At 43.1% G+C, this 10,115-nt stretch overlaps 11 non-coding genes and 2 pseudogenes across 11 annotated transcripts; all 13 read right to left on the bottom strand.

Annotated features, from left to right (window-relative positions):
* Positions 1-661: 661 nt before the first annotated feature.
* Positions 662-780, bottom strand: LOC142514896 (5S ribosomal RNA). Its single transcript, XR_012810770.1, has one exon. It is a non-coding gene; the product is annotated as a 5S ribosomal RNA (ribosomal RNA).
* A 667-nt stretch (positions 781-1,447) lies between these two features.
* LOC142509459 (5S ribosomal RNA) lies at positions 1,448-1,566 on the bottom strand. Its single transcript, XR_012807632.1, has one exon. It is a non-coding gene; the product is annotated as a 5S ribosomal RNA (ribosomal RNA).
* A 683-nt stretch (positions 1,567-2,249) lies between these two features.
* Positions 2,250-2,368, bottom strand: LOC142516238 (5S ribosomal RNA). The gene has a single exon (XR_012812042.1). It is a non-coding gene; the product is annotated as a 5S ribosomal RNA (ribosomal RNA).
* A 684-nt stretch (positions 2,369-3,052) lies between these two features.
* LOC142509035 (5S ribosomal RNA) lies at positions 3,053-3,171 on the bottom strand. The gene has a single exon (XR_012807226.1). It is a non-coding gene; the product is annotated as a 5S ribosomal RNA (ribosomal RNA).
* Positions 3,172-3,854: 683 nt separating this feature from the next.
* Positions 3,855-3,973, bottom strand: LOC142508628 (5S ribosomal RNA). The gene has a single exon (XR_012806835.1). It is a non-coding gene; the product is annotated as a 5S ribosomal RNA (ribosomal RNA).
* Positions 3,974-4,659: 686 nt separating this feature from the next.
* On the bottom strand, positions 4,660-4,778 carry LOC142515560 (5S ribosomal RNA). Its single transcript, XR_012811399.1, has one exon. It is a non-coding gene; the product is annotated as a 5S ribosomal RNA (ribosomal RNA).
* A 680-nt stretch (positions 4,779-5,458) lies between these two features.
* Positions 5,459-5,577, bottom strand: LOC142512193 (5S ribosomal RNA; annotated as a pseudogene).
* Positions 5,578-5,765: 188 nt separating this feature from the next.
* LOC142514594 (5S ribosomal RNA) lies at positions 5,766-5,884 on the bottom strand. Its single transcript, XR_012810482.1, has one exon. It is a non-coding gene; the product is annotated as a 5S ribosomal RNA (ribosomal RNA).
* Positions 5,885-6,521: 637 nt separating this feature from the next.
* On the bottom strand, positions 6,522-6,640 carry LOC142516885 (5S ribosomal RNA). Its single transcript, XR_012812655.1, has one exon. It is a non-coding gene; the product is annotated as a 5S ribosomal RNA (ribosomal RNA).
* A 681-nt stretch (positions 6,641-7,321) lies between these two features.
* Positions 7,322-7,440, bottom strand: LOC142506868 (5S ribosomal RNA). Its single transcript, XR_012805143.1, has one exon. It is a non-coding gene; the product is annotated as a 5S ribosomal RNA (ribosomal RNA).
* Positions 7,441-8,124: 684 nt separating this feature from the next.
* LOC142512641 (5S ribosomal RNA) lies at positions 8,125-8,238 on the bottom strand (annotated as a pseudogene).
* Positions 8,239-8,919: 681 nt separating this feature from the next.
* Positions 8,920-9,042, bottom strand: LOC142516739 (5S ribosomal RNA). The gene has a single exon (XR_012812519.1). It is a non-coding gene; the product is annotated as a 5S ribosomal RNA (ribosomal RNA).
* A 683-nt stretch (positions 9,043-9,725) lies between these two features.
* On the bottom strand, positions 9,726-9,844 carry LOC142514845 (5S ribosomal RNA). Its single transcript, XR_012810722.1, has one exon. It is a non-coding gene; the product is annotated as a 5S ribosomal RNA (ribosomal RNA).
* Positions 9,845-10,115: the final 271 nt, after the last annotated feature.

The raw sequence follows: 10,115 nt of genomic DNA, 5'->3' as shown, positions 1-10,115 counted from the left end.
CATAATCGTTCCTTGTTTGTTATTGAATTGAGGGTGCGATTTATATATTCGTGCTTGCCTTTCATTCGTACGAGGATTCGTATCATTTGGTATCAGAGCTTTGGCTCATTGAATTCAAGTAAGTATCGTTGTTGTTATTTTTCAGATCTGTCTCAAATTTCATTCTGTTTTCAGATCTGTGATATCCTTTTGTTTCTATTGTCATATCTACCAAAAACAAAAACAAAAATTTGTTTTGTTTCAAGTTTTGTGTTATCCTTTGTTCTATTTTAAGATCTTCGTTATTTCTATCATCTTTTTATAATCCAGAATTCCCGAAAAATTTGTTCTATGTTATTCTGTCGTTCTTGTTTTTGTGCAAGAACGACAGAATAACATAGAACAAATTTGTCGAGGAAACGGAAGCTTAACAGAAGCGGAAAATCGCAAATTAGAGGGTTTTAGAGAAGGAATTCGCCTAAAGTCTCGCCACCTCATTGCGGAGTAATGAGTCTCGTTCCTTTGCCCGTTTACAATCAAATTAGGCTACAATTTTGTCCAAATCCGGCAGTGCCCGAGCTACGTTGATTTCACATGTCTTATCTGGTCCCGATCGAGATTCAGATGATTTGAGCCGAAAAACAACTGTCAACAAGTAATCAAAAATAGAAAAACACGAAAAGGGGTGCAACACGAGGACTTCCCGGGGGGTCACCCATCCTAGTACTGCTCTCGCCCAAGCACCCTTAACTTCGGAGTTCTGATAGGATCCGGTGCATTAGTTCTGGTATGATCACACCCGACATTGAGTGGGATGTTTATTCTTATATCCCTCGAGTACGTGTGGAGCGGGCGGCGATGGACAACACGCGGCACTGCTCTCGCCCAATCAGAACCATGAAGTTAAGCGTTCTGGCGCGATAGCAGAGCTAGGATGGGTAACCTCCATGGGAAGTCCTCGTGTCACGACCGTTTACGTAAATTATGGATAAAACAGTCGAAATAATTGTTTTTAATGAGTTAACCATCTCCGGAGTAATCTACGTAATACCCTTCCGCACAGAACCGACTCACGACAACAAAAATCGCTAAATGTTCCCAGAAAATAGTAAAAAATAAGAAAAAGAAAATAGCGAATGTAAAGTTATTATTATGTCTGAGATACGATAAAATAGAATCGAAATCGAATTTCAGACTTCCTAAGCGGATTTATCGAGGAAATGGAAGCTTAACAGAAGCGGAAAATCGCAAATTAGAGGGTCGGCTAAAATCTCCCCAGCTCATTGCGGAGTAATGAGTCTCGTTCGTTTGCCCGTTTACAATCAAATTAGCCTACAATTTTGTCCAAATTCGGCAGTGCCCGAGCTACGTTGATTTCACATGTCTTATCAGGTCCCGATCGAAATTTAGATGATTTGAGCCGAAAATCGTCTGTCAACAAGTAATCAAAAATAGAAAAACACGAAAAGGGGTGCAACACGAGGACTTCCCAGGGGGTCACCCATCCTAGTACTGCTATCGCTCAAGCACGCTTTACTTCGGAGTTCTCATGGGATCCGGTGTATTAGAGCTTGTATGATCGCACCCGACATTGAGTGGAATGTTTATTCTTATATTCCTCGAGTACGTGTGGAGCGGGCGGCGATGGACAACACGCGGCACTGCTCTCGCCCAATCAGAACCATGAAGTTAAGCGTTCTGGCCCGATGGCAGAGCTAGGATGGGTGACCTCCCTGGAAAGTCCTCGTGTCGCGACCGTTTACGTAAATTATGGCTAAAACAGTCGAAATAATTGTTTTTAATGAGTTAACCGTCTCCGGAGTAATCTGCGTCATACCATTCCGCACAGAGCCGGCTCACGAAAACAAAAATCGCTAAATGTTCCCAGAAAATAGAAAAAAAATAAGAATAAGAAAATAGAGAATGTAAAGCTATTATTATGCCTTAGGTACGATAAAATGGAACCGGAATCGAATTTCGGACTTCCTAAGCGGATTTCTCGAGAAAACTGAAGCTTAACAGAAGCGGAAAATCGCAAATTAGAGGGTCTTAGAGAAGGAATTCGGCTTAAATCTCGCAAGCTCATTGCGGAGTAATGAGTCTCGTTCGTTTGCCCGTTTACAATCAAATTAGGCTACAATTTTGTCCAAATCCGGCAGTGCCCGAGCTACGTTGATTTCACAAGTCTTATCTGGCCCCGATGGAGATTCAGATGATTTGAGCCGAAAATCGTCTGTCAACAAGTAATCAAAAATAGAAAAACACGAAAAGGGGTGCAACACGAGGATTTCCCAAGGGGTCACCCATCCTAGTACCGCTCTCGCCCAAGCACGCTTAACTTCAGAGTTCTGATGGGATCCGGTGAATTAGTGCTGCTATGATCGCACCCGACATTGAGTGGGATGTTTATTCTTATATCCCTCGAGTACGTGTGGAGCGGGCGGCGATGGACAACACGCGGCACTGCTCTTGCCCAATCATAACCATGAAGTTAAGCGTTCTGGCGCGATGGCAGAGAGCTAAGATGGGTGTCCTCCCTGGGCAGTCCTCGTGTCGTGACTGTTTACGTAAATTATGGATAAAACAGGTGAAATAATTGTTTTTAATGAGTTAACCGTCTCCGGAGTAATCAACGTAATACTCTTCCGCACAGAACCGGTTCACGACAACAAAAATCGCTAAATGTTCCTAGAAAATAGAAAAAAATAAGAAGAAGAAAATAGCGAATGTAAAGCTATTATTATGCTTTAGGTACGATAAAATGGAACCGGAATCGAATTTCTGACTTCCTAAGCGGATTTCTCGAGGAAATGGAAGCTTAACAGAAGCGGAAAATCGCAAATTAGAGGGTCTTAGAGAAGGAATTCGGCAAAAATCTCGCCAGCTCATTGCAGAGGAATGAGTCTCGTTCGTTTGCTCGTTTACAATCAAATTAGCCTACATATTTGTCCAAATCCGGCAGTGCCCGAGCTACGTTAATTTCACATGTATTATCTGGTCCCGATCGAGATTCAGATGATTTGAGCCGAAAATCGTCAGTCAACTAGTAATGAAAAATAGAAAAACACGAAAAGGGGTGCAACACAAGGACTTCAGAGGGGGTCACCCATCCTAGTACTGCTCTCGCCCAAGCAAGCTTAACTTCGGAGTTCTGATGGGATCCGGTGCATTAGTGATGGTATGATCGAACCCGACATTGAGTGGGATGTTTATTCTTATATCCCTTGAGTACGTGTGGAGCTGGCGGCGATGGACAACATGCTGCATTGCTCTCGCCCAATCAGATTCATGAAGTTAAGCGTTTTGGCGCGATGGCAGATCTAGGATGGGTGACCTCCCTGGAAAGCCCTCGTGTCGCGACCGTTTACGTAAATTATGGCTAAGACAGTCAAAATAATTGTTTTTATTGAGTTAACCGTCTCCGGAGTAATCTGCGTTATACCTTTCCGCACAGAACCGGCTCATGACAACTACAATCGCTAAATGTTCCCAGAAAATAGAAAAAAAATAAGAATAAGAAAATAAAGAATGTAAAGTTATTATTATGCCTGGGATACGATAAAATGGAACCGGAATCGAATTTTGGACTTCCTTAACAGATTTCTCTAGGAAATGGTAGCTTAACAGAAGCGGAAAATCCCAAATTAGAGGGTCTTAGAGAAGGAATTCGGCTAAAATCTCGCAAGTTCATTGCGGAGTAATGAGTCTCGTTCGTTTGCTCGTTTACAATCAAATTAGGCTAGATATTTGTCCAAATCCGGCAGTGCCCGAGCTACGTTGATTTCACATGTCTTATCTGCTCCCGATCGAGATTAAGATGATTTGAGCTGAAAATCTTCTGTCAACAAGTAATCAAAAATAGAAAAACACGAAAAGGGGTGCAACACGAGAACTTCCCATGGAGTCACCCATCCTTGTATTGCTCTCACTCAAGCACGCTTTACTTCGGAGTTCTGATGGGATCCGGTGCATTAGTGCTGCTATGATCGCACCCGACATTGAGTGGGATGTTTATTCTTATATCCCTCGAGTACGTATGGAGCGGGCGGCGATGGACAACACGCGGCACTGCTCTCGCCCAATCATAACCATGAAGTTAAGCGTTCTGGCGCGATGGTAGAGAGCTAGGATGGGTGTCCTCCCTGGGCAGTCCTCGTGTCGTGACCGTTTATGTAAATTATGTATAAAACAGACGAAATAATTGTTTTTAATGAGTTAACCGTCTTCGGAGTAATCTACGTAATACTCTTCTGCACAGAACCGGCTCACGACAACAAAAATCGCTAAATGATCCCAGCAACTAGAAATAAAAATAAGAAGAAGAAAATTGTGAATGTAAAGCTATTATTATGCCTTGGATACGATAAAATGGAACCGAAATCGAATTTCGAACTTCCTAAGAGGATTTCTGGATGAAACGGAAGCTTAACAGAAGCGGAAAATCGCAAATTAAAGGGTCTTAGAGAAGGAATTCGTCTAAAATCTCGCCAGCTCATTGCGGAGTAATGAGTCTCGTTCGTTTGCCCGTTTACAATCAAATTAGGCTACAATTTTTTCCAAATCCGGCAGTGCTTGAGCTACGTTGATTTCACATGTCTTATCAGGTCCCGATCGAGATTCAGATGATTTGAGACGAAAATCGGCTGTCAACAAGTAATCAAAAATAGAAAAACATGAAAAGGGGTGCAACACGAGGACTACCCAGGGGGTCACCCATCCTAGTACTGCTCTCGCCCAAGCATGCTTAACTTCCGAGTTCTGATGGGATCCGGTGCATTAGTGCTGGTATGATCGCACCCGACATTGAGTGGGATGTTTATTCTTATATCCCTCGAGTACGTGTAAAGCGGGCGGCGATGTACAACACGCGGCACTGCTCTAGCCTAATCAGAACCATGAAGTTAAGCATTCTGGCGTGATGGTAGAGCTAGGATGGGTGACCTCCCTGGGAAGTCCTCGTGTCACGATCGTTTACGTAAAATATGACTAAAACAGTTGAAATAATTTTTTTTAATGAGTTAACCGTCTCCGGAGTAATCTGCGTCATACCCTTCCGCACAGAACCGGCTCACGACAACAAAAATCGCTAAATGTTTCCAGAAAATAGAAAAAAAAAAAAAAGAAAATAGCGAATGTAAAGTTATTATTATGCCTGGGATACGATAAAATGGAACCGGAATCGAATTTCGGACTTCCTAAGTGGATTTTTCTAGGAAACGAAAGCTTAATAGAAGCGAAAAATCGCAAATTAGAGGGTCTTAGAGAAGGAATTCGGCTAAAATCTCGCAAGCTCATTGCGGAGTAATGAGTCTCGTTCGTTTGCTCGTTTACAATCAAATTAGGCTAGAATTTTGTCTAAATCCGGCAGTGCCCGAGCTACGTTGATTTCACATGTCTTATCTGCTCCCGATCGAGATTAAGAAGATTTGAGCCGAAAATCGTCTGTCAACAAGTAATCAAAAATAGAAAAACACGAAAAGGGGTGCAACACGAGAACTTCCCATGGGGTCACCCATCCTTGTATTGCTCTCACTCAAGCACGCTTTACTTCGGAGTTCTGATGGGATCCGATGTATTAGTGCTGGAATGATCGTAAGCTTATTGCAGAGTAATGAGTCTCGTTCGTTTGCCCATTTACAATCAAATTAGCCTACAATTTTGTCCAAATTTTGCGGTGCCCGAGCTACGTTGATTTCACAAGTCCTATCTGGTCCCGATCGAGATTCAGATGATTTGAGCCGAAAATCGTCTGTCAACAAGTAATCAATAATAAAAAAATACGAAAAGGGGTGCAACACGAGGACTTCCCTGGGGGTCACCCATCCTAGTACTGCTCTCGTCCAAGCACGCTTAACTTTGGAGTTCTGATGGGATCCGGTGCATTAGTGCTGGTATGATAGCACCCGATATTGAGTGGGATGTTTATTCTTATATCCTTCGAGTATGTGCGGAGCGGGAGGCGATGGACAACAAGCGGCACTACTCTGGCCCAATAAGAACCATAAAAGTTAAGTGTTCTGGCGCGATGGCAGAGCTAGGATGGGTGACCTCCCTGGGAAGTCCTCGTGTCGCCATCGTTTACGTAAATTTTGGCTAAAACAGTCGAAATAATTGTTTTTAATGAGTTAACCGTCTCCGGAGTAATCTGCGTCATACCCTTCCGCACAGAACAGGCTCACGACAACAAAAATCGCTAAATGTTCCCAGAAAATGGAGAAAAAAATAAGAATAAGAAAATTATGAATGTAAAGCTATTATTATGCCTGTGATACGATAAAATGGAACCGGAATCGAATTTCAAACTTTCTAAGCGGATTTCTCGAGGAAACGGAAGCTTAACAGAAGCGAAAAATCGCGAATTAGAGGGTCTTAGAGAAGGAATTCGGCTAAAATCTTGCCACCTCATTGCAGAGTAATGAGTCTCGTTCGTTTGCCCGTGCCACGTTGATTTCACATGTCTTATCTAATCTCGATCGAGATTCAGATGATTTGAGCCGAAAATCGTCTGTCAAAAAGTAATCAAAAATAGAAAAACACAAAAAGGGGTACAACACGAGGACTTCCCCGGGGGTCACCCATCCTAGTACTGCAATCGCCCAAGCACGCTTAACTTCGGAGTTCTGATGGGATCCGGTGCATTAGTGCTGATATGATCGCACCCGACATTGAGTGGGATGTTTATTTTTATATCCCTCGAGTACGTGTGGAGCGGGCGGCGATGGACAACACGCGGCACTGCTCTCACACAATCATAACCATGAAGTTAAGCGTTCTGGAGCGATGGCTGAGCTAGGATGGGTGACCTCCTTGGGAAATCCTCGTGTCGCGACCGTTTACGTAAATTATGGCTAAAACAGTCGAAATAATTGTCTTTAATGAGTTAACCGTTTTCGGAGTAATCTGCGTCATTACCTTCCGCACAGAACCGGCTCACGACAACAAAAATCGCTAAATGTTCCTAGAAAATAGAAAAAAAATAAGAGTAAGAAAATAGCGAATGTAAAGCTATTATTATGCCTGGGATACGATAAAATGAAACCGGAATCGAATTTCGGACTTTCTAAGTGGATTTCCGAAAAAACAGAAGCTTAACAGAAGCGGAAAATCGCAAATTAGAGGGTCTTAGAGAAGGAATTCGGCTAAAATCTCGCAAGCTCATTGCGGAGTATGGAGTCTCGTTCGTTTGCCCGTTTACAATCAAATTAGGCTACAATTTTGTCCAAATACGACAGTGCCCGAGCTACGTTGATTTCACGTCTTATCTGGTCCCGATCGAGATTGAGATGATTTGAGCCGAAAAATCGTCTGTCAACAAGTAATCAAAAATAGAAAAACACGAAAAGAGGTGCAACACGAGGACTTCCTAGGAGGTCACCCATCCTAGTACTGCTCTCGCCCAAGCACGTTTAATTTCGAAGTTCTGATGGGATCCGGTGAATTAGTGCTGATATGATCGCACCCGACATTGAGTGGGATGTTAATTTTTATATCCCTCGAGTACGTGTGGAGCGGGCTTCGATGGACAACACGCGGCACTGCTCTCGCCCAATCAGAACCATGAATTTAAGTGTTCTGACGCGATGGCAGAGCTAGGATGGGTGACCTCCTTGGGAAGTCCTCGTGTCGCGACCGTTTACGTAAATTATTTCTAAAACAGTCGAAATAATTGTTTTTAATGAGTTAACCGTATCTGGAGTAATCTGCGTCATACCCTTCCGCACAAAACAGGCGTACGACAACAAAAATCGCTAAATGTTCCCAGAAAATAGAAAAAAAAATAAGAATACGAATATAGCGAATGGAAAGCTATTATTATGCCTGGGATACGATAAAAGGGAACCGGAATCGAATTTCGGACTTCCTAAGCGGATTTCTCGAGGAAACGGAAGCTTAACAGAAGCGGAAAATCGCAAATTAGAGAGTCTTAGAGATGTAATTCCGCTAAAATATCGCCAGCTCATTGCGGAGTAATGAGTCTCGTTCTTTTGCCCGTTTACAATCAAATTAGCTTATAATTTTGTCCAAATCCGGCAATGCCCGAGCTACGTTGATTTCACATGTCTTATCTGATCCCGATCGAGATTTAGATGATTTGAGCCGAAAATCTTCTGTCAACAAGTAATTAAAAATAGAAAAACACGAAAAGGGGTGCAACACGAGAACTTCCCAAGGGGTCACCCATCCTAGTACTGCTCTCGCTCAAGCACGCTTTACTTCGGAGTTCTGATGGGAAGTATTACTGCTAGTATGATCGCACCCGACATTCAGTGTGATGTTTATTCTTATATTCCTCGAGTACGTATGGAGCGGTCGGCGAAGGACAACACGCGGCGCTGCTCTCGCCCAATAAGAACCATGAAGTTAAGCGTTCTGGCGCGATGGCAGAGCTAGGATGGGTGACCTCCCTGGGAAGTTCTCGTGTCGCGACCGTTTACGTAAATTGTGGCTAAAACAGTCGAAATAATTGTTTTTAATGAGTTAACCATTTCCGGAGTAATCTGTGTCATACTCTTCCGCACAGAACCGGCTCACGACAACAAAAATCGCTAAATGTTCCCAGAAAATAGAAAAAAATAATAATAAGAAAATAAAGAATATAAACAATTATTATGCCTAGGATACGATAAAATGGAACCGGAATCAAATTTCGGACTTCCTAAGCGGATTTCTCGAGGAAACTGAAGCTTAACAGAAGCGGAAAATCGCAAATTAGAGGGTCTTAGAGAAGGAATTCGGCTAAAATATCGCAAGCTCATTGCAGAGTAATAAATCTTGTTCGTTTGCCCATTTACAATCAAATTAGCCTATAATTTTGTCCAAATTTGGCAGTGCCCGAGCTACGTTGATTTCACAAGTCTTATCTGGTCCCGATCGAGATTCAGATGATTTGAGCCGAAAATCGTCTGTCAACAAGTAATCAAAAATAAAAAAACACGAAAAGGGGTGCAACACGAGGACTTCCCAGGGGGTCACCCACCCATCCTAGTACTGCTCTCGCCCAAGCACGCTTAACTTTGGAGTTCTGATGGGATCCGGTGCATTAGTGCTGGTATGATAGCACCCGCCATTGAGTGGGATGTTTATTCTTATATCCCTCGAGTATGTGCGGAGCGGGCGGCGATGGACAACACGCGGCACTACTCTCGCCCAATATGAACCATGAAGTTAACCGTTCTGGCGCGATGGCAGAGCGAGGATGGGTGACCTCCCTAAGAAGTCCTCGTGTCGCCACCGTTTACGTAAATTTTGTCTAAAACAGTCGAAATAATTGTTTTTGATGAGTTAACCGTCTCCGGAGTAATCTGCGTCATACCCTTCCGCACAGAACAGGCTCACGACAACAAAAATCGCTAAATGTTCCCAGAAAATGGAGAAAAAAATAAGAATAAAAAAATTGAGAATGTAAAGCTATTATTATGCCTGTGATACGATAAAATGGAACCAGAATCGAATTTCAAACTTTCTAAGCGGATTTCTCGAGGTAACGGAAGATTAATAGAAGCGAAAAATCGCAAATTAGATGGTCTTAGAGATGGAATTCGGCTAAAATCTCGCCACCTCATTGCGGAGTAATGAGTTTCGTTCGTTTGCCCTTTTACAATCAAATTAGGCTAAATTTTGTCCAAATCCGGCAGTGCCTGAGCCACGTTGATTTCACATGTCTTATCTAATCCCGATCGAGATTCAGATGATTTGAGCCGAAAATCGTCTGTCAAAAAGTAATCAAAAATAGAAAAACACAAAATGGGGTGCAACACGAGGACTTCCCCGGGGGTCACCCATCCTAGTACTGCTCTCGCCCAAGCACGCTTCACTTCGGAGTTCTGATGGGATACGGTGCATTAGTGCTGGTATGATCGCACCCGACATTGAGTGGGATGTTTATTTTTATATCCCTCGAGTACATGTTGAGCGGGCGGCGATGGACAACACGCGGCACTGCTCTCGCACGATCAGAACCATGAAGTTAAGCATTCTGGAGCGATGGTAGAGCTAGGATTGGTGACCTACCTGGGAAGTCCTCGTGTCGCGACCGTTTACGTAAATTATGGCTAAAACAGTCGAAATAATTGTTTTTAATGAGTTAACCGTCTCCGGAGTAATCTGCGTCATACCCTTCCGCACAGAACCGGCTC

Source organism: Primulina tabacum, chromosome 10 (assembly GCF_025594145.1).
Source record: "Primulina tabacum isolate GXHZ01 chromosome 10, ASM2559414v2, whole genome shotgun sequence".
Taxonomy (NCBI): domain Eukaryota; kingdom Viridiplantae; phylum Streptophyta; class Magnoliopsida; order Lamiales; family Gesneriaceae; genus Primulina; species Primulina tabacum.
Note: the sequence above shows the minus strand (reverse complement) of the source record. Positions and strands in the feature narration are given on the sequence as shown.